Source organism: Panthera pardus, unplaced genomic scaffold (genome assembly GCF_024362965.1).
Source record: "Panthera pardus isolate Hobbes unplaced genomic scaffold, ASM2436296v1 HiC_scaffold_7, whole genome shotgun sequence".
NCBI lineage: Eukaryota > Metazoa > Chordata > Mammalia > Carnivora > Felidae > Panthera > Panthera pardus.
In genome coordinates this window covers 9,339,123-9,357,600 of record NW_026527002.1, presented here as the reverse complement: position 1 = coordinate 9,357,600, position 18,478 = coordinate 9,339,123, and positions in this window count along the sequence as shown.

The window sequence follows — 18,478 nt, the reverse complement described above, 5'->3', positions numbered from 1 at the left end:
GAGTCGGAAGCTTAACTGACTGAACCACCTAGGCACCTCTACACATTATTATTATTTTTATTTTTAAGTTTACTTGGAGAGAGAGGGAACATGTGCATGCATGGGGGAGGAGGGAGGAGCAGAAAGAGGGAGAGAGAGAGAGGGAGAGAGAAAAAGAATCCCATGCAGGCTCCACAATGTCAGCGCGGAGCCCCATGCGGGGCTCAAACCCATGAGCTGCGAGATCATGGCCTGAGCCAAGGTCAGGGTCTTAACCGACTGACCCACCCAGGAGTCCCTCATTATTACACATTCCTAAGAGAATTGTGAAACTGAGCCAACCCTCATCTTTCGCTGTGGAAAGGCGTGAGACCGCATATGAACTTGATAAATCTATCTATAATAGACTTCCCGTTAAACATGGTGAATTAACCACACGCAATTACTTTGTTTCTCCTAGCGATCCCGCTGCGATTATAAACAAAAGAATAAAAAAGAAATCAGTCTCCGGTGACAGAGGGTGTGGGAGAGACAGACTCCCCGCGCCAGTTTCCACTGACAACACATAAGTGGGCAAGGGCCTGCCGCCAGCCTCTGGTAGGGATGCAGAGGAACTCTTCTCTAGAAAGCTCTAGCGGCCTCAAAGAAGAGAGTTCCAAATCCTGGCATTTCTGGGTCACCCAGCAGATGGGCCGGATGACTCCTGTTCATCAGAGAGTGCAGCTGTCCAGGCCACACGCCGACTTCATGGTCGTTTCTCTAGCGTCCGTGTGTTTGTTCCTTTCCTTTCTAATATGTGACGCACAAAAGAAAATGCGATACGCACGCAAGTTTTGAAGCATCACAATAAAACAAACACCGGGGAAACCTCAAGCCACCGTGAGAGCGAAATAGAGTAGGAGTTGCAGCTAACGTGCGAACTCTCTGTGATTTTCTTTTCTGTGTCATATTGACCCTTTAACTCATAGTTTATCACAATCCTGGGTTGTATAGTCATCCTTAAAATATATATATATAGCTTTACCCCATGCCTATTATCTGCTAGAGTACATTGCTTCGTTTTTCTTGGTTTGGGACTTTATAATAACGATATTCTGAATTCTGTTTTTAATGATTCAAACATATATTTCTATGTTTATATTTATCTCCTATATTTATGAGATTTTTCTGGAAAAGACCGGATAGTAAATATTTTAGCCTTTGGGAGGCCTGTGGTCCCGGTCGAAACTACCGAACACTGCTGTTTTAGTAGGAAATGTTTGTTATTTACCAAAACAGGCGGGAGGCAAGATTTGGTGTCCAGGAGGAAGACACCTGTGGGCAGGAAGGTAGCTTTGTTGAATATAGTGTTACCAGACACAGTCTAGCAGGAGCTCAATAAATATATATTATTTTGTAGGGGCGCCTGGGCGACTCAGTTAAGCGTCCGACTTCGGCTCAGGTCATGATCTCACGGTTTGTGGGTTCCAGCCCCGATCGGGCTCTAGGCTGACAGCTCAGAGCCTGGAGCCTGTTTCGGATTCTGTGTCTCCCTCTCTCTCTGCCCCTCCCTCGCTCACACTCTGACTCGCTCCCTCTCAAAAATGAATGACCATTAAACAACAACAACAACAACAACAACAACAACAAAAAAAAAAGGCTGCTTTGCTCTCAAGTACTTTTCCGGCTTATTTCCTTTCTTTGTGAAACATCCCTTCATATCCTCCGTTTTCCCATTCAGTCTGTGTTTTAATCCCGTGTAACAAAGATTAACAGACGCCCAGAGGTCAACGTGGGTTCCTACCCACTGGCAGACACTTGGGTGAGACCGTGTTGATCAGTTTGCCTACAGAGGCGCGTTGGTCGAGAGTCGATCCCTGATTGACAAGCGGCAGAAACTCTGGACCTCACTGATTGGTTGGCTTGCAAAAGCCACTTTGTGTCGGAAAAGCCAAAACAGGTGTCATACTGGCTCTTCTGCAACTCACTACTATGGTAAGAGTACCATCAGGTATGATCCCTGAGTTTGTGGGACCTTTTAAAATGTTCACATGCTGTATACGTATGACAGATATGTTTTTTTCCTGTTTTTATTTATGTTTTAACTCGAATGAGGGTTTTTGTCATAAGACAGTTTTCCCTTTCATGCGGACAAAGTGATTAGGTTTCCTTTCAGTTGTTTGCTTTCAGGTCACGTTTTTCTGGACCTTCCTCCGTCGCCATAGTTATTGAAAAACATCTATTTGCTTCTGGAGTAGTCACCGTGTGTTAAAATTTAAATCATTAAAACGAAGGGGTCAGTCCATCTGGAAGTAAATTTTGGTAAAGGTGTTAAGAGTGGTTTCACTTGTTATTTAAAAATGAGCTATGGGGCACCTGGAGGCCTTGGTTAAGCGTCCAGCTTGGGTCAGGTCACGATCTCACGGTTCACGGGTTCGAGCCCTACATCAGACTTTGTGCGGACAGCTCAGAGCCGGGAGCCTGCTTGGGATTCTGTGTCTCCCTCTCTCTCTGCCCCTCCCCTGCTTGTGCTCTGTCTCTCTCTCTCTCTTAAAAATAAATAAAACCTTATTGTGCATGCACGTGTGTGTAGTTGATCTAGAATCTTTATTTTCTTATAAAAGTGCCATATGTTCAGTTACAATAGCTTTATAATATGTTTGAATAACTCCATCTTATTTTTTCAAGACTGTCTAGCTACTACTGACCATTTATTCCTCTATATGAAATTTTAACTCTTCTCAGCAGCTTCCTCTCTCCTTCCAAAAATTGTGATCTGTGTTTTTACTGTAAATGCCTTTAATTCATGCTTCTTTGGGGAAGGGGGTCCTGCGGTTTTTACCGTATTGTCTTCCCATCTGGAAAGATGTTAGTTTCTCAAGTTACTCAAATCTTTTGTTTTTCTAACCAAAGTTAAGCTTAGGGAGGTATAAACCTTCCTGACAATTTTTTTTTTGCAAACACAAAACCCTCACTTATCGGAAAAAAATTACATGTGCACAAACATAACATTTTGAATAATATTTCTGAGAAATAAAGTTTGGAAAATCCATCTGTTAAAAAAATCCATCCCTTAAACAATGCCTTATATTTTTATAAGATTTTATTCTTCTTATGGGATCTGCCACTTTCTATTAATATTTTTCCATGTGGTAAGCATTGAGATGATAATATTATTATTGTGTTCAAACGCGTCGTGACATGGTGGTCAAGAGGATGGCCTTTGGGGGTGGCTCAGTGGGTTGAGTGCCCTACTTTGGCTCAGCTCATGATCTCATGGTTCCTGGGTTCAGGCCAAAAAATTAATTACCCTCGTTGGATCTCCATTTCCTTACTGTTCATATGATGATGGTAAAGGTGATCTACGTTGGAACAGGCCTTGCCAACACTACAGTGCTGTATAGCTGTTAGTTTTCATTCTTATAAATAGAACTGTTTTCAAATTAGTTAACTGCATCTGACGTCTTTCTTGTCTTTCATCTTTAACAGCTGTAAAGTTTAATCTCTCTTAAATCTTATAAGTAGTGTGTATCACCTGCAAATAATAATAGCTATCTTGGTTTTCCCTTTTTAATGTTTATGCCTTTTGTTTATTCTTCTTGTTGCTTTGCATTGGCTAAAATTCGCGGAAAAAAAAAATCAATGGCAGTAGACGTCTTATTCTTGTCATAATGGATAAGGCCCCAGTGTTGTCCTACTAAATATGGGTGTAGCTGATGGTTTTTGATCGTGATAAGAGAATATCCTGCCATTCCTAAAAAAAAATCAAAGATTTTATTTTTAGCCCTAAAGTAAAGGTAACTTTAATTAATAACTTTTTTGGGCATTTCTTGAATAACCATAATATTACTCTCCTTAAAATACTGTTACGGAGAGTTATACTAGTTGATTTCTAAACGCTGGTCTTATAAAAATTAGACTAGGATGGTGTATTATACTCCTACTAAGAGTTAGACTTATTTTATTAATTCAGTAGGTATAATCAGAGTCCATAATCTCAGATGCCATTTTTTTATAAGTCAGCGTTCATTCTGACTCCAAATCCTCATGCTGGCAGACCCGACCATTTGAGGGCTCATCATACCTCCTCCAAACGTGTCAAGGTTCCACTGCCTAAGGATGAGCCAACAGTCACAGATTGTCTGTCCACACAGGTTATAGTCAGGCACCCACTAACCCATGATCATTTCTGAGGCTCTCTCCCTCTGCCATATCCCTCTTGGGACTTCAGAGCATTTGCAAGCTGAGAACATCAGATCGGTGGTCCCGTCTCTGTAGATACCCCTTGAATATATTTCTCTCTGGATCATCGTCAGGCAACAGGAGTTTATGATCCGTTAATCCCACTGCCTGGGTTTTGAGCAACCAGACTTCCCCTTTCTGCTCGGCTTCAGTTCCCTCCAATCGGTGCTGGAACAGGTTTATAGGTCATCATTTTAGAAGGGCAGAGAAAGGGCAAAGAGAAAAATACTACGTTTCCATCCTTAACCAGTCTAAATGTGTATATCTTCACTCACCAATATTTTATTTAGAATTTTTACATTCGTATTCGTTAGTGAGAGTTGGCCATAATGTTTTTGGTCTATCTTCAGCAGATTTTAATGCACAGGTCCTAAATAAATTTGGAAGCTTTAAATCATTTTCTATACTCTGGGACACATTGAGGAAAATCAGAATTATCTATTCCTTGAGGTTTGATAGAATTTACCATCTGTACATGGAGAATATTTTAGTATAGCTCTATGACAGATTTTAATTTTTTTCATGATTATTATTCTCCAGATTCCAGTTTTGTTAATATTCCTTTTCATGTCCATTTTAATAAAATATGTAGCTCTATTGGTATGTGGAAGCTAGTGGTCACTTGTGACCTCCAGATCTTTTCCCGCTAGTGCATTACGACTTTTCTAGCAAATGCTTTCTTATCCCCTCTGATCCCCTGGCTTAGGTAACTATTAATAGCTAATTAAATTGGTTTATGATTCCTGTACATGCAGCCAAATGTGTGTTATCACGTCTTTTAATTATCCCTAGGACCACTTCAAATGCAATTTGTTGAACGTTTATCCTTTTTAAAAAAGAAAAGCGATCGGGCATATTTAGAGCTGAAAAACTGTATACACAGCCCACATCAGAGAGCTGGAATTGGCAGTCCTATAGGAATTCCCTCTAAAACAATGCTATGATTTAAGTGAAAGTAGTGACATTACTCAGCTGCACATTGCTGCCAGATTTTTAAATAATGAAATGTAAAATAATGAAAAGCACTCAGAAATGAAACTGGGTACGAAGCCCAGAAATTGGATTCGCTACTCCGAGTTCTAAAAATCCTATTAAATATTTCATTCTCCCACTTTATGAAATACTTCTGCAACAGATTTGAAGCCTGGGGAAGAGCTCAAACAACCAGACATGAAGTGGAGTTTTACAGTTACCCAGGAAATAAATTGTCTGTGCATCACTGGTATTCTTTGTTTTCATTAGGCGACACATTTCTCATTATTTTCAGCTTAGATATATGGTCTGGGGTTGTTCAAATTCCTCGAGTAGAATGCAGTTACATTCATTTGTGGGAAAATTATTAGTTAAAGGTAAAAAAAATTATCTAAAATACTGTTGTGATGAGTGAGATATATATATGTATATATATGTATATATATATATTCGTATATATATATTCAAATTGGAGTATTTTATATACTGCACAACAGAATTGATGAAAATTTCCTTAAGATTTCTCTCTTCCAAGAAAATCAGGGACGCCTGGGTGGCTCAGTTGTTGACGTGTCCAATTCTTGGTTTCGGCTTGGGTCACGATTTCACGGTTTGAGGGTTCCAACCCCACATCGGTCTCCGTGCTGTTGGTGCAGAGCCTGCTTGGGATTCTCTCTCTCTCCCTCTCTCTCTGCACCTCTCCCACCCATTCCCTCTCTCTCTCTCTCTCTCTCTCTCTCTCTCAAAAATAAATAAATAAACTTAAAAAAATTACAAAAAGAAATCAATACATGCATTGGGAGATGAGATTAAGAGCGGAGAGAATTGTCCAGAAAACTGACCCCGTTTCATTCAACCAGTGGTGACCACATTGCAATTAGCAAAATGGTCTTTTCCAAAGATGAGCCACTCATACCATCACAGAAACTGTTGTAAATAATACAATGAACATCTTTTATATGAATTTTATCATAATATTTTATTTAAAAAAATAAAAACTTTAGAGGTAGAACCTTTGGATCAATGTGTGTAACCTTTTTTCTGGGTTGATGTTGATAAGGTTATTCTAATCATCTCTATTTGTACCTAGTTTTCTTACATGATTTTTTTTTCATTTCTGAGATGAAAATATTAAAACCTACCCCTGTGTTAATGACTTTACCAAATTCTCCTGATATTTCTCAAGGTGTTGATACGATTATTTCACTACGATATCATTTGATGCATAGAGGTTCATGAATTTAACTCCTTGGTAATTTGAATCTTTTCTCATCAAAAATCTCTCTCTCCGTTTCAGTGATACTTTGTGTTTCTGCTTCTTCGCGGGCTGCAATTGTCAAACATATTGATTTGCTCTTTTATTTTCTTTAAGGCTTATTGTAAAAAGCATGCTAATTAGATTTTGTTTCTACATCAAATCTGAGCGCAATTATCTTTAAAAATGACTCAATTTGTTCCCATCAATTGTAATTAACGTTGTGTTCAGTCTTGCTTCATTCATATTCCATTATGTTTATTTTTAATTTCTTACTGGCTCCTCTTTTTTCTTCTTTCTCTGCTGGATTGATAAAGTTCTTTCTTTTTTCCACTCTGATAATTTGGAGTTTTCATTATATATGTTTTTCCAAGGGCTTGCCCTTGTATGCATAGTCATATTTAAACCTACATTTCTTGGGGCGCCTGGATGGCTCAGTAGGTTGAGCGTCCAACTTCGGCTCAGGTCATGATCTCACAGTTTGTGAGTTCGAGCCCCGCGTCAGGCTCTGTGCTGACAGCTGGAGCCTGGAACCCGCCTCGGATTCTGTGTCTCCTTCTCTCTCTGCCCCTCCCCCATTTATGCTCTGTCTCTCTCTATCAAAAAAATAAATCTAAAAAAAAAATTTAAACCTACATTTCTTTACATTGAATAATAATTCACCTCCTTTCTCCCCAACCACGAAAAAAACCCCAGTTTTTTCCTTACCTGATTTGTACCAAATATTTGTGTCCTCACCCACCTTATGTGATGGTAGTAGGAGGTGGAGGCTCCGGGAGGTAATTTGAATTAGATGAGGTCTTGGTCCTTACCAGAGTCATGACAGAGCTTGCTTTCTCTCTGCTGTCTACCACGGGAGGCCACAAGGAGACTGCAGTCTGCAGCACAAAAGAGGGAATCTCACCAGAACCTAACCAAGATGGCACTCTATCTCACACTTCCAGTCCCCAGAACTGTGAAGCCAGTTTCTGTTGTTTATAAGTTATCCAGTCTGTGGTATTGAAAAAAAATTTTTTTAATGTTTATTCATTTTTGAGAGCGAGCGAGAGAGACAGACAGAGCGTGAACATGGGAGGCGCAAAGAGAGAGGGAGACAGAATCCGAAGCAGGCTCCAGGCTCCGAGCTGTCAACACAGAGCCCAACGCGGGGCTCGAACTCATGGACCGCGAGATCGTGACCTGAGTCGAAGTCGGACGCTTAACCGACTGAGCCACCCAGGTGCCCCTGTGGTTATTTTTTTCAATGAAGCTCAAATCGAATAAGACAAATCCTTTTGTAATACTCATCCAACAGCTCATGATAATGTTTTCATCCGTTTAGGAAATTCACTCCTAAGCACTATTGTTTACTCTTCACTCCTTAACCTTAAAATCTGTGTTTTGACTTAAAATCTCATTAATCTGATGTACCGTTTCAGGTTATTTTTTTAAAAAATAACTAAATGTGGGGCACCTGGGTGACTCAGTCAGTTAAGCATCTGATTCTTGGTTTCAACTCGGGTCATGATATCACAGTTCATGAGTTTGAGCCCCTCATTGGGTTCTGTGCTGACAGCATGGAGCCTGCTTGCGATTCTCTGTCCCTCCCGCTCTCTCTCTCAAAATAAATAAATCGACTTTAAAAAAGTAACTAAGTGAATAGAGTAGTTCTTATTCAAACTGCACACACATGCACACATACTGAGAGAGAGAGAAAACAGATTATAGATTATAGCACTGAATTTGAAGTGTTTCCTACCCTATCCCCCCAACTGCAGATGTTCTAGTCTTTTACGAATGATATTTCTTATATACATATAATAATACTATACCTTATTGTCTGGTATATAATTTAATCATATATCATATTACCTATATTGTATTATATAATTTTATGATACATAATATTATGTTATATAATATTTTATCAAATTTTATCTCTATCTATATATCTAGAGATATAGAAAAAGGGAAACAGAGCGTGCATGAAAGAGAGAGAAGCTTAGAAATATAGGGGCAGTAATGCACCTGGTAACCATCCATCAGTGGGGTACAGGAGATGGTGAACAAATGGCCCTGGAGGAAAAATTCTCGGATGCATTCTGTATAAATGAGACCAGGTCTCATTCCCTTTGTTCTCTCACTCATGTTTCCTGGGATTGTGTCCCAAATAACACACCTTCACCCGTTTCATTCGGCTGTCTTTGGGGGGAAACCCAATTAAGATATTGGGCTTCATTTCAACATCAAAGAACACATCGTAATTAATGCAGTTAATCAGTGTGCTGAAGTCGTTTTCTTGTCATAGGCAGCAAGGTCAAAGTGCCAACCGGAGTACCTTGACCTGGAGGCATCTGAGGGGACAACTAATAGATCGCCATGTTCCTCTGGGCAAGGTAGCCAATTAGGATTCTTCTTGACTTGTATAACTGGAAAAAAATAATAATGCCACAAAAGAAAAGAGGATTGAGGCAGTGATTGCACCGAAAAACGGCAATCACTTACTCAGTTTCTAGATCTCAGCTATTCTCAGAGCCAGGTCCCATAGATTAAAAGGGGGGGGGGCAGCTCTCTTTGGGGAAGGACCTGCAATGCTACCAGTAGCATTTAACACAAATATTTCCACTCTCCTCCAAAGGGACTTCTAGTTACAGGCTAGAGTTAACAGTCTACCAAGGAAAGCAGAACGCCTGGACTTCTGAGGGCTGTTGGATACAGGTTGGAGCAGACACTCATACTAGGAAACCTGAAACATCAGTGTGGCCCACACTTAGGGTGGGGTTTATGACGACCATGTGATAAATGAACTCCTGGCCCACGTCGATCTCCCAGAGGGTCAGATGGGTCCATAGATCCACCCTGTGGTCGTTTCGCAGTTACTTCTCTCCACGGGTAACTGGGATAAATATACTTAGCAGCTGGCAGAACCCTCGCATTTGTCCCATATCCCACGGAGAAAGAGTTTATAGTAGGAAAAGCCAGAAGGATTTCTGAGATTGCCTCGACCAGCCAAGATAGTAAATCAGAAGCAATAACACAGCTTGAGTTTAATGGCAGAAATTAGGGCTCTCTCAGGGAACCAGAGAATGTGGAGGTGATAGTTCCCATCCGATTTTCATTCCACTCTCTTCCTCGTTCCCTGCGAAACCCGTATAGACGACGGTGAACTACAAACATGTAACCACATGTCAGACCTGATCAGGTCTGCGGTACAGATGGCTTCTGTGTTCTGAAAGAGATGAACCCAACCTGTGGTGCCTGGTATGAGCCCACAGTCTTGGCAAACGTGTCCTTTTCAATACCCAAGAACAAAGATGACCCAAAGCGGTTGGCATTCGCGTGGAAAGTGCAGCAATACACAGTTACTCTTCTTCCAGGGCTAGGTTAATTTTCCTGCTTTCTGACACAATATTGATTGCCGGGATCTTGCAAGGACATCTGAAAAGCCTTTTGGATGCCTTGTAGAATAGCACCATTATCTGAATAGTTAGAGAAGCCCTGATTTACTGACATGGGATCCTGGGTAACATCATCTTAGACTAAGGGACCCGCTTTAATGGTATCAGTGGTGTGACAGAGGGCACACGACCAAGGGACTCACTCTTCCTATGATATTCTATATGGAGTGGCTTATTTGAAGGCTCAGCTAAAAAGCCAGCTTACGATGTCACACTTAAACAGGTGGCTTTGTCCTCCAGAATTTTATAGAAATAATATTTATAAATTATATATGTTATATAAATATATAAAAACATATATTATATATTTAATATACAGTATATTTAATGCATTATATAACCACATATATCATATATTAAATATATAAAATATATTATATATTAAATATGTAAAATATATTATATATTAAATATATAAATATATAAACATAAAATATATTATATATTAAATATATAAACATACAAAATATGTTATATATTAAATATATAAACATAAAATATATATTAAATGTATAAACATAAAATATATTCTATAAATATATAAAATATAAATATATATAAATATAAAATTTATATGATATGTATATATTTATACATACAATGAATATTCAATGGCATTATGTAGTCCTGTAGAGCATGTCCCCCAATAGCTAATGCACGGGTCCAGGAACAAAGAATGGAAATACAGTTGGCTTCCTTTATCATCACTCTTAGTAGTCTAGTTGCAGAATTTGTGAGTCTTACCTGTGCAATTTTAGGTTTTTCTGGGTTAGAGGTCTTAGATTCCAAGGGATAGAGCGCGAGATCTATTAACCTGAAGTTACAATTGTAACTTTGGTTGCTTTCGGGAGCTTCGTGCTGGTAGATCAACAGTCAAAGATAGGAGTCACTGGTTCGGATAATTAACAATGATTAGCATATGTAGCTGGTGTTGCCATAACAGGGTGTTGCATAACAGGTGTATCAGCGGGAAACTCGGTGGTTGGGTGGGATGACTGCTCAGGGCTCCCACGCTCCATGACAATAGCCAACAGGCAACTGTAGCAACCGAGCAAAGCAACCAAGGGCTCTCGGACCCTCGGATATAGGAGTCAGGACCATTTAGTCAAGCCACCTGGAGCAGCTGAAAGATTGGCTGAGGGTGGGAGAAATCTAGGAGCTGGAGTCGAGGAGGGAGGTGGTAAATCCATCGTTGGCCTTGGTAATAGCTGCATCAGTGGGCACTGTAGTTTGTCTTACTGTTTATTGTGCATTTGTTAGCGTTTCTCCTGGCCGCCATGCTGAGGTCACCTTTGGCAGTGACAAAGCTTATTGGGGAGCAATGAACAGACCTCAGTCATATGACGGTGAGCTCAAGCATATCTGGTTTTGTCTGAAGCTGTGGTCAATATCTGTGTGCCCGCAAGGAGTGCGTCCCACCCCCACCACCCTTGTCTGTGTCTGCTTTTCTGCCTCGGGCCTTTTTGCTTGTTTGTTTCTTTAAGACACAGGCTTTTCAGCCCAGGTCCAGACAGAGCTGAGAAACACAGGAGAGCTAACGATCCTAGGGACAACCCTCGAGCCACGGGGGATGGCAGCTGGTGGGTAAATGCCTGGTCCTCCCGGTCTGGCTGGAATATTCTGGAAAGCCTCTCACAACTGCAGGCTTAACCATGCACTTTACTGGTTTCCCTTCCTTCTCTGTATGGCTCCGGCCCCTTCACTTGGCTTTCTTGCCAACTACCTGCATCCGAGTGCTTTGTTCTGTTTGAGGGAACATCAGCTGAGAGATGGGGTTTCAACTTCCTCCATCTTTGCCCTTCTGTGATTAAATCATTTATCCCTAGGCCGTTTATTCATAAAAAGAATGAGAATCTTAAACTGCGATTCTAAGGACATCAATAGAATTTAAGTCCTAGTCAGTAAGAGCCTTTCTTTTTTTACTTTTGCAAACCTGTAAGAAAAAGATCTCGTGGGATGAAGGGACTCAGAGTCTCTGAATGGCAGACCAGTTCAAGATCACCACTTGTACAATGAGAACTATGCCCAAGGGTCACACTCCTTTGCATGAAAGCATTGTACTGTGACAGCTACAGAACACCGAGTGATGATGGTCCTTCTCTCAAGGCTGCTCTTTGTTCGGGCTACACTCATTGCTGTATTTTCACCTCGCCCCTGCCTTGTTCCCACTCCAGACTCTGTGTATGGCCATATATTCTCTTCTCTCTCTCTTTCATTTCTCTCTCTCTAAGTTATTTTAATGTTTATTTATTTTTGAGAGGGAGAGAGTGAGCACGAGTGGGGCAGGCGCAGAGAGAGAGAGAGAGTGAGAGACACAAAATCAAAAGCAGGCTCCAGGCTCTGAGCTGTCAGCACAGAGCCGGATGCGGGGCTTGAACTCATAAACCGCGAGGTCGTGACCTGAGCCGAAATCGGACGCTTAACTGACTGAACCACCCAGGTGCCCCTCTATTTCTTTCTTTTATTTCTCTTTTAAAACTATTCCATTGGCATGTGGCCTCTTTGCCTCATGCACTATATAAACAACTGTGTCATTTAAGGCTTTTTGTGACCAGATTCCCTTTCTCTAGTACTTTCTTGGTAGTGCTGATTTTTTTTTTTTATCAGGTTTGTACAACCATGTTCAAGATCTTTTGTCAGAGAGTCTTTTATGGATTCCCCAAGCCCATCCTTGATCCTTCAATGTCTTGCCAGTGGAGAGAACCCTAGGTAATTTTTTGGAAACTGGAATCTCAAAAAAATGTATATATAATGAATGTCTTTTACACCCTAATTAACTCAAGACATAAAAAGCCAATTTCAGAACTCTAACCTAAGGCACAGAACTCTAACCTAAGAATCTGAAAGTTTTTGTGTCAATTTATCTCAGTAGAGCTGGGTGAGGAAAATCTGAAAGCGAAAACATTCACGGGCACAGATTCTACGATTGTCACTTGGAAAGAACGTTACGAGCACAGCTGTTCTGGAGAACCACCAACACGGTCTTGCCTCAAGGTCCTAACAAATAATCAAGAGTGTCGGTGGACGACCACAATCCAGAATCCTATAAATGAAAATGTGAGTCGCTTCCTGTGGCTTTTTAAAAAATTAACATTTTATCACAAAAACCTTTAAAGGGCACGTGTAAAAAAAGAATGTTTGGTGGGAAAAGAAAGATTTCAGAGGAGGATATGGACCAAGAGAGGGTGCTAAATATGTGTCAGAAGCTCAAATCCCTTCCCAGAAAGAAAAGAAGAAAAAGTGTCGAGAAGCAGAAACGTGATTAAAAAAAAAAAGAAAAAGTAAGCATCGTTGGAACTTCTTTTCATGTGTCACCCTCTCTTTTCCCCCTTTCCCTTCATTTCTCCAAGTTTTCTATCGTATCTTTAATTTTGAAATAATGATAATGAAAATTAATTGAATTTGTGCGTAAGCACACACGTGTAATAAGGCGGCGTAAAAATGAAATGATTGACCTGGAAGGCCCACGGTCGATACCCTCACTGGCCATCAGCTAAAAGTCTGCCGCCTTCAAGCCATTTTCTCAGTTGCACAGCCAGTGTGGCCCAACGCTTCACTCTTCATACCCCTGATGCGTGGGCTCCTTGGTCGGTTTCCTGAATGCTTGCCTCTTTTCCCTTCCCTCGAATCTACTTACCCTACCTTTCTCATACTCAACCATCTGAGATATGGTGCACCCCCACCAGAAAAAGGGGTTGAGTGTGGCTGTGATGGGGCTATGTGACTACAAAATAGAATTTCTAGATAGCAATGTCCGAACGGGCGGTTCTCCCACCCCCAGCCACTGAGCAGGGGAAGTCATCGTAACAGCCAGTGTCCGCCATTTTCCTACTGGGGACCAGTGCCCTCAGGGCTGGGGTGGGAGACGCATTATATGGTGGGAAGAGTGAACGCTGACATCTCTTTTTAAATGGCCTGTAACTCTTACATGACATGTAGACTGTGCCCTCTATATTGAGTCTCGCTCTAAAGGTTTTGCCTCCACAAGCACTGATGCATCTCCAAACACAGCAACCTATGGAAAAAATCTTGACGTGGGTTTAAAAGGGTTGCGAGTAGCACGATAGTAACGAAGCTAATTTGCTAAATGGGTTGCAGTATCCCACAAAAGCCAGAAAATAAATTGGAGCTGATTTAGGAGGAAATGTCTCATTTTCTGAGACTTGGCTACAGTTAACGAGCATGCCAGCGTTTCTTAGCATCTTCAGTGTGACCGTTTCCACCTAATCGTGAAACATTGGCATTTTGAGACAGTCGCTGGGGAACGGAGGGACATTTGTGGAATATGTGGCCATTTCCTGGACACCTCTGAGTTCGCAGTTAAATAGCAAAACAGGATTCTTCCCATTTCCAGACTTCCTTACCATCTTTTACATCAAATGAGGAAAACATTTATAAAGTAAATATTTAAGGAAACAGATACATGAAACCCCACGCTTCGTTCCCAAGTGTGTATCACCTAATCCATGGCAAATACTAAGTCAAATCCATATTCTGTAGTATTTACAATTTGAGTCAGTGTTCCCTTCTGTTAACTGCAGGACTGTGAAGACAGACGTTAGTAATTACGTCTCTTTTTGCCATGCAGGCTCTATCCTGAGCTACAAAACAGGGCCAGGGAACCTTCGAGGCTCTGTTCACACGGGTACCTCCTCCCCACACGAGACGCTGGGCTGTTGTACCTCATGTTTGTTCTTCCTGGTTGTTGTTGTTTATTTATTTATTTTGAGAGAGGGAGAGAGAGAGAACTGGGGAGGGGAAGAGAGAGAAAGAGAGAGGGAGAATCCCAAGCAGGCTCCGCGCTGTCAGTGCAGAGCCCCACGTGAGGCTCGAACTCGTGGACGGTGAGATGGTGACCTGAGCTGAAATCAAGAGTCAGAGCCTAACCGACTGAGCCACCCCGACGCCCCGTCACGGGTTGTTCTGTAGCCCTCCCGGTGCCACAAATCAGTCTGTTGACCTACATCAGGTCATTTCATTTGACCACATGTATTTATTTAAAATAAACTTTGGACTCAAATAATGTCCCTGTTGTCAGGACGAGTGCTATTTCCTTTCAGAATATAAAGAAAGCTGGTTTCTCTGATTCTGTGGTTTGAAAAAAGCCAGACTCCCCATACAACAGAACACCAAGCGTTTTTGCATTCTCTATAGAGCACTGCCAACTTTGGAGTAGGATTTCTCTACATACGTCTTCAGCTAAACTTTGTTGACGTGATCTATGGCCAAGTTCTCATCCCCTTTCTCTCTGTCGCACATTTTCTCAGACCACAGAGCTCTCATTAGTGTCAGGGGTCAACGCCTATTCCTGGGCTGTTTTTCCTAAAAGCATTCCATGTTGGGGGTGCCTGGGTGGCTCAGTTGGTTGGGCATCCGACTTCAGCTCAACTCACGATCTCACGGTTCGTGAGTTCGAGCCCCACGTCGGGCTCTGTGCTGATGGCTCGGAGCCTGGAGCCTGTTTCGGATTCTGTGTCTCCCCCTCTCTCTGCCCCTCCCCCACTCACACTCTGTCCCTTTCTCTCAAAAATAAACATGAAAAAATTTTTAAATTTATCTCTGTGATAATCATAATAATAGCCTCTGTATTATTTATTATTATTATTATTATTATTTGATCTTTACCAGGACTTCTACTCTTAGGCTAGCAGGACAAAAATATTTGTAAAGGTGTTGAGAAACACTATCGATTTCCCAGTGCCTATAGCTGAACACAAAGGTAGTCTCAAGGAGCTATTTCTGGTATCACTTTATCCAAAGACATTTAAAACGTTTTGGCTAAAAAGCGATACTGGACTAATGTATTGTTTTCTTTGTGTTGCTTATAATAGCAATAAAAAATTATAGCACGCTCTTTGCTTTTGCTTATTCAATTATTGAATAGTGGGTGGGATTTTGTTTCTTGGCAAGAGATTTACTGCAAATTGAATGGCTATATTGAAATCTTAGTAGTGGTTTGAAAAGAAATGAAAACCTTGTTCAGGTTTTTGTTTTTTTTAAAGGATAAAAGGCATGAGAAAGAAAGGAATCTGTTATGTAGCCCAAGACTTCGGCATTTATAAACTATAACAAGATATTTAGGAGAAGTCAACTCGGAACACATCAACAAATATGAAAAATTATAAATAAATACATTTTTGCTTGAAAACATGTCATATTTAATCCTAGTGCCTTGTCATACAATTCTGCAAAATGTATTCTCTCAGCCAGTGTAAATGCTTCACATTCGTGGCCGGGTTTTGATTACTGGCCGTGGTTTAAATGGCATTACCGAGATGCTCGTGAGATTACCCTTTCAGGGAAGGGGAACAGAATACTGGTAATGAGAGGCTGCGCTTTAGGAATGTGCTAATTTAATGGCAAATATTCTTCCAGGGAAACTTCTGAGAGAGATAACTCTTGATGTGGGAGATAACTGAGTTTTTCGTCTTCCTCAACAAATGATTTTATTGGTGCCGCAGAAACAAATCATGGCCTTAGGAAAAATAATGAGTAAGCAGACAGCTAATGTCTCTACTTTATCCACCACATATTAAGCTCATAGGACCAGATCCGTAATCTCTACTACTCCTTGTGTCTCTGAATTTGTTTGCCTCATCACTTCGCGTTTCAGGTCAGGCAATGAGAAGAATCTAGTTTTCTTCGCATGACGCAAGTTCACGAGGAAGACTTTTGTCTGTCCTGTGTGACTACGATTTGACTTCTGGCTCCCCTTACCTTCCAGAATGTACGATCCTGGCAAGAGTTGTTGCTACCGCTGCTCCAGAGTTCGGTAGATAGAGCCTGCGTTTTTCTTTGATTATTGTGAGGAAGCTGCTGAATGCCAGGCTTGCCTCAGGGACATCATTATAAACACAGATTGCAAAGTACAGAGCACCAAGGAAGAGCAAATTCCGTTTCACATCTTCAGCAAAGGGAAAAGAATCATCTTTAAACATAAATGGATCGGTTTAATGAAGGCATGGGGTGAGTCAGGCCGAAGGACCGTCAGTAGATACTTTGTAGAAGGGCTCTTTCTTTCTAAAAGCCCCGGTGAATTAAGTGGTCACAGGCACTGTTCACAGCCGCCAAAGAGGCAGACACGTTTAAAGACCAGCTGGCATCATCGGTAAATGAAAAAGATCGCTTTAGGGTGAAATTCGATTTTGACTGTGAATTGACACGGAACCTCCAGGGTAATGATGCACGACATTTCTTAAATATTTGAACGTACGTGCTTCGACGGAGAAAATCATTTTGTCTTAGTATCTACGTGCCCCTCCCTGCCCTCTCCCCATGCCTGCCAAGGGGATCCAAGAACAAAGTGGGTGTAACCATAGCTCTGGTAAGAGAGGTCCAGGGGATCCGTCCACTTAGGAAGCTCTGGGCAACTTAGACTCTCCATCTCATTTCTTTTCGCTCATTTATCGTCAATGGCGACACTGAGGTAGATGAGGGGACACTGGCTGGTTACAGCACTTAAAGGACATTATGACTAACTCACTACTTTTGTCAGGACCCCCCCCTGTGTGGTCTCTGTCAGCCTTTTAGCCAAAAGATTCTTTCAGGACCTCCTGTCAGCTTATAACAGTGCACGCATTTGTGATACCCTCTCCGGGGAATGTGTGAGGAAATCTTTGTTAGCCTCGCTTGTTAATTCATACCGCACCCCAATTGGGTTTTCAAATCACACTTCTTACAACAGGAAGGTCTATCTTCTTGGCCCACATTTTTGGCGTGATTTCACAATATTTAGGCCTTTTTTGCTTCGTCTCGTGCGGTTTGTCAATATACTTCGAGGCCACTGGCGAGTTCTCCGATCTTTGGCGCTTTGTTTAGAGTTGACCATTTTTAACCATTCAGTCGAATGACCAGCTAGAGAAATAAAAGATTTTGAGGGCTGAACATGATTTCAAAGTCTTGGCAGAATCGTTGTTTTGCCTAAGATTATCGAAAGGTAAAAATTAAAAAAGTAAAGCTTTTCAAAAAGTTTCTAAGTGGTTATTATGGGCTACAAGCATAAATGCAAGTTTTTCTGGAAGTCCTGTCCCTATCTTCCCTCCCTCCCTTCCTTCCTTTCCTCCTCCTTCTATTCCCCCTCCTGTTCCTACCATTCCCCCTCCTCTTCCCCTTCCTCTCTTTCTCCCCCGCCTCCTCCTTCTTCTCCTCCTCCTCCTCCCCTTCTTCTTCTTCTTCTCCTCCTCCTCCTTCTTCTCCTCCTCCTCTTCCTCCTCCTCCTTCTTCTTCTCCTCCTTCTCCTCCTCCTCCTTCTCCTCCTCCTCCTTCTCCTTCTCCTCCTCCCCTCCTCCCCTCCTTCCCTTTCTTCTTCTTCTTCTTCTTCTTCTTCTTCTTCTTCTTCTTCTTCTCCTTCTTCTCCTTCTTCTCCTCCTCCTTCTCCTCCTCCTCTTCCTCCTCCTCCTTCTTCTTCTCCTCCTTCTCCTCCTCCTCCTCCCCCTCCTTCCCCTTCTTCTTCTTCTTCTTCTTCTTCTTCTTCTTCTTCTCCTTCTTCTCCTCCTTCTCCTCCTCCTCCTTCTCCTTCTCCTTCTCCTTCTCCTTCTCCTTCTCCTTCTCCTTCTCCTCCTTCTCCTCTTCCCCTCCTCCTCCTCCCCCTCCTCTCCCTCCTCCTCTTCCTTCT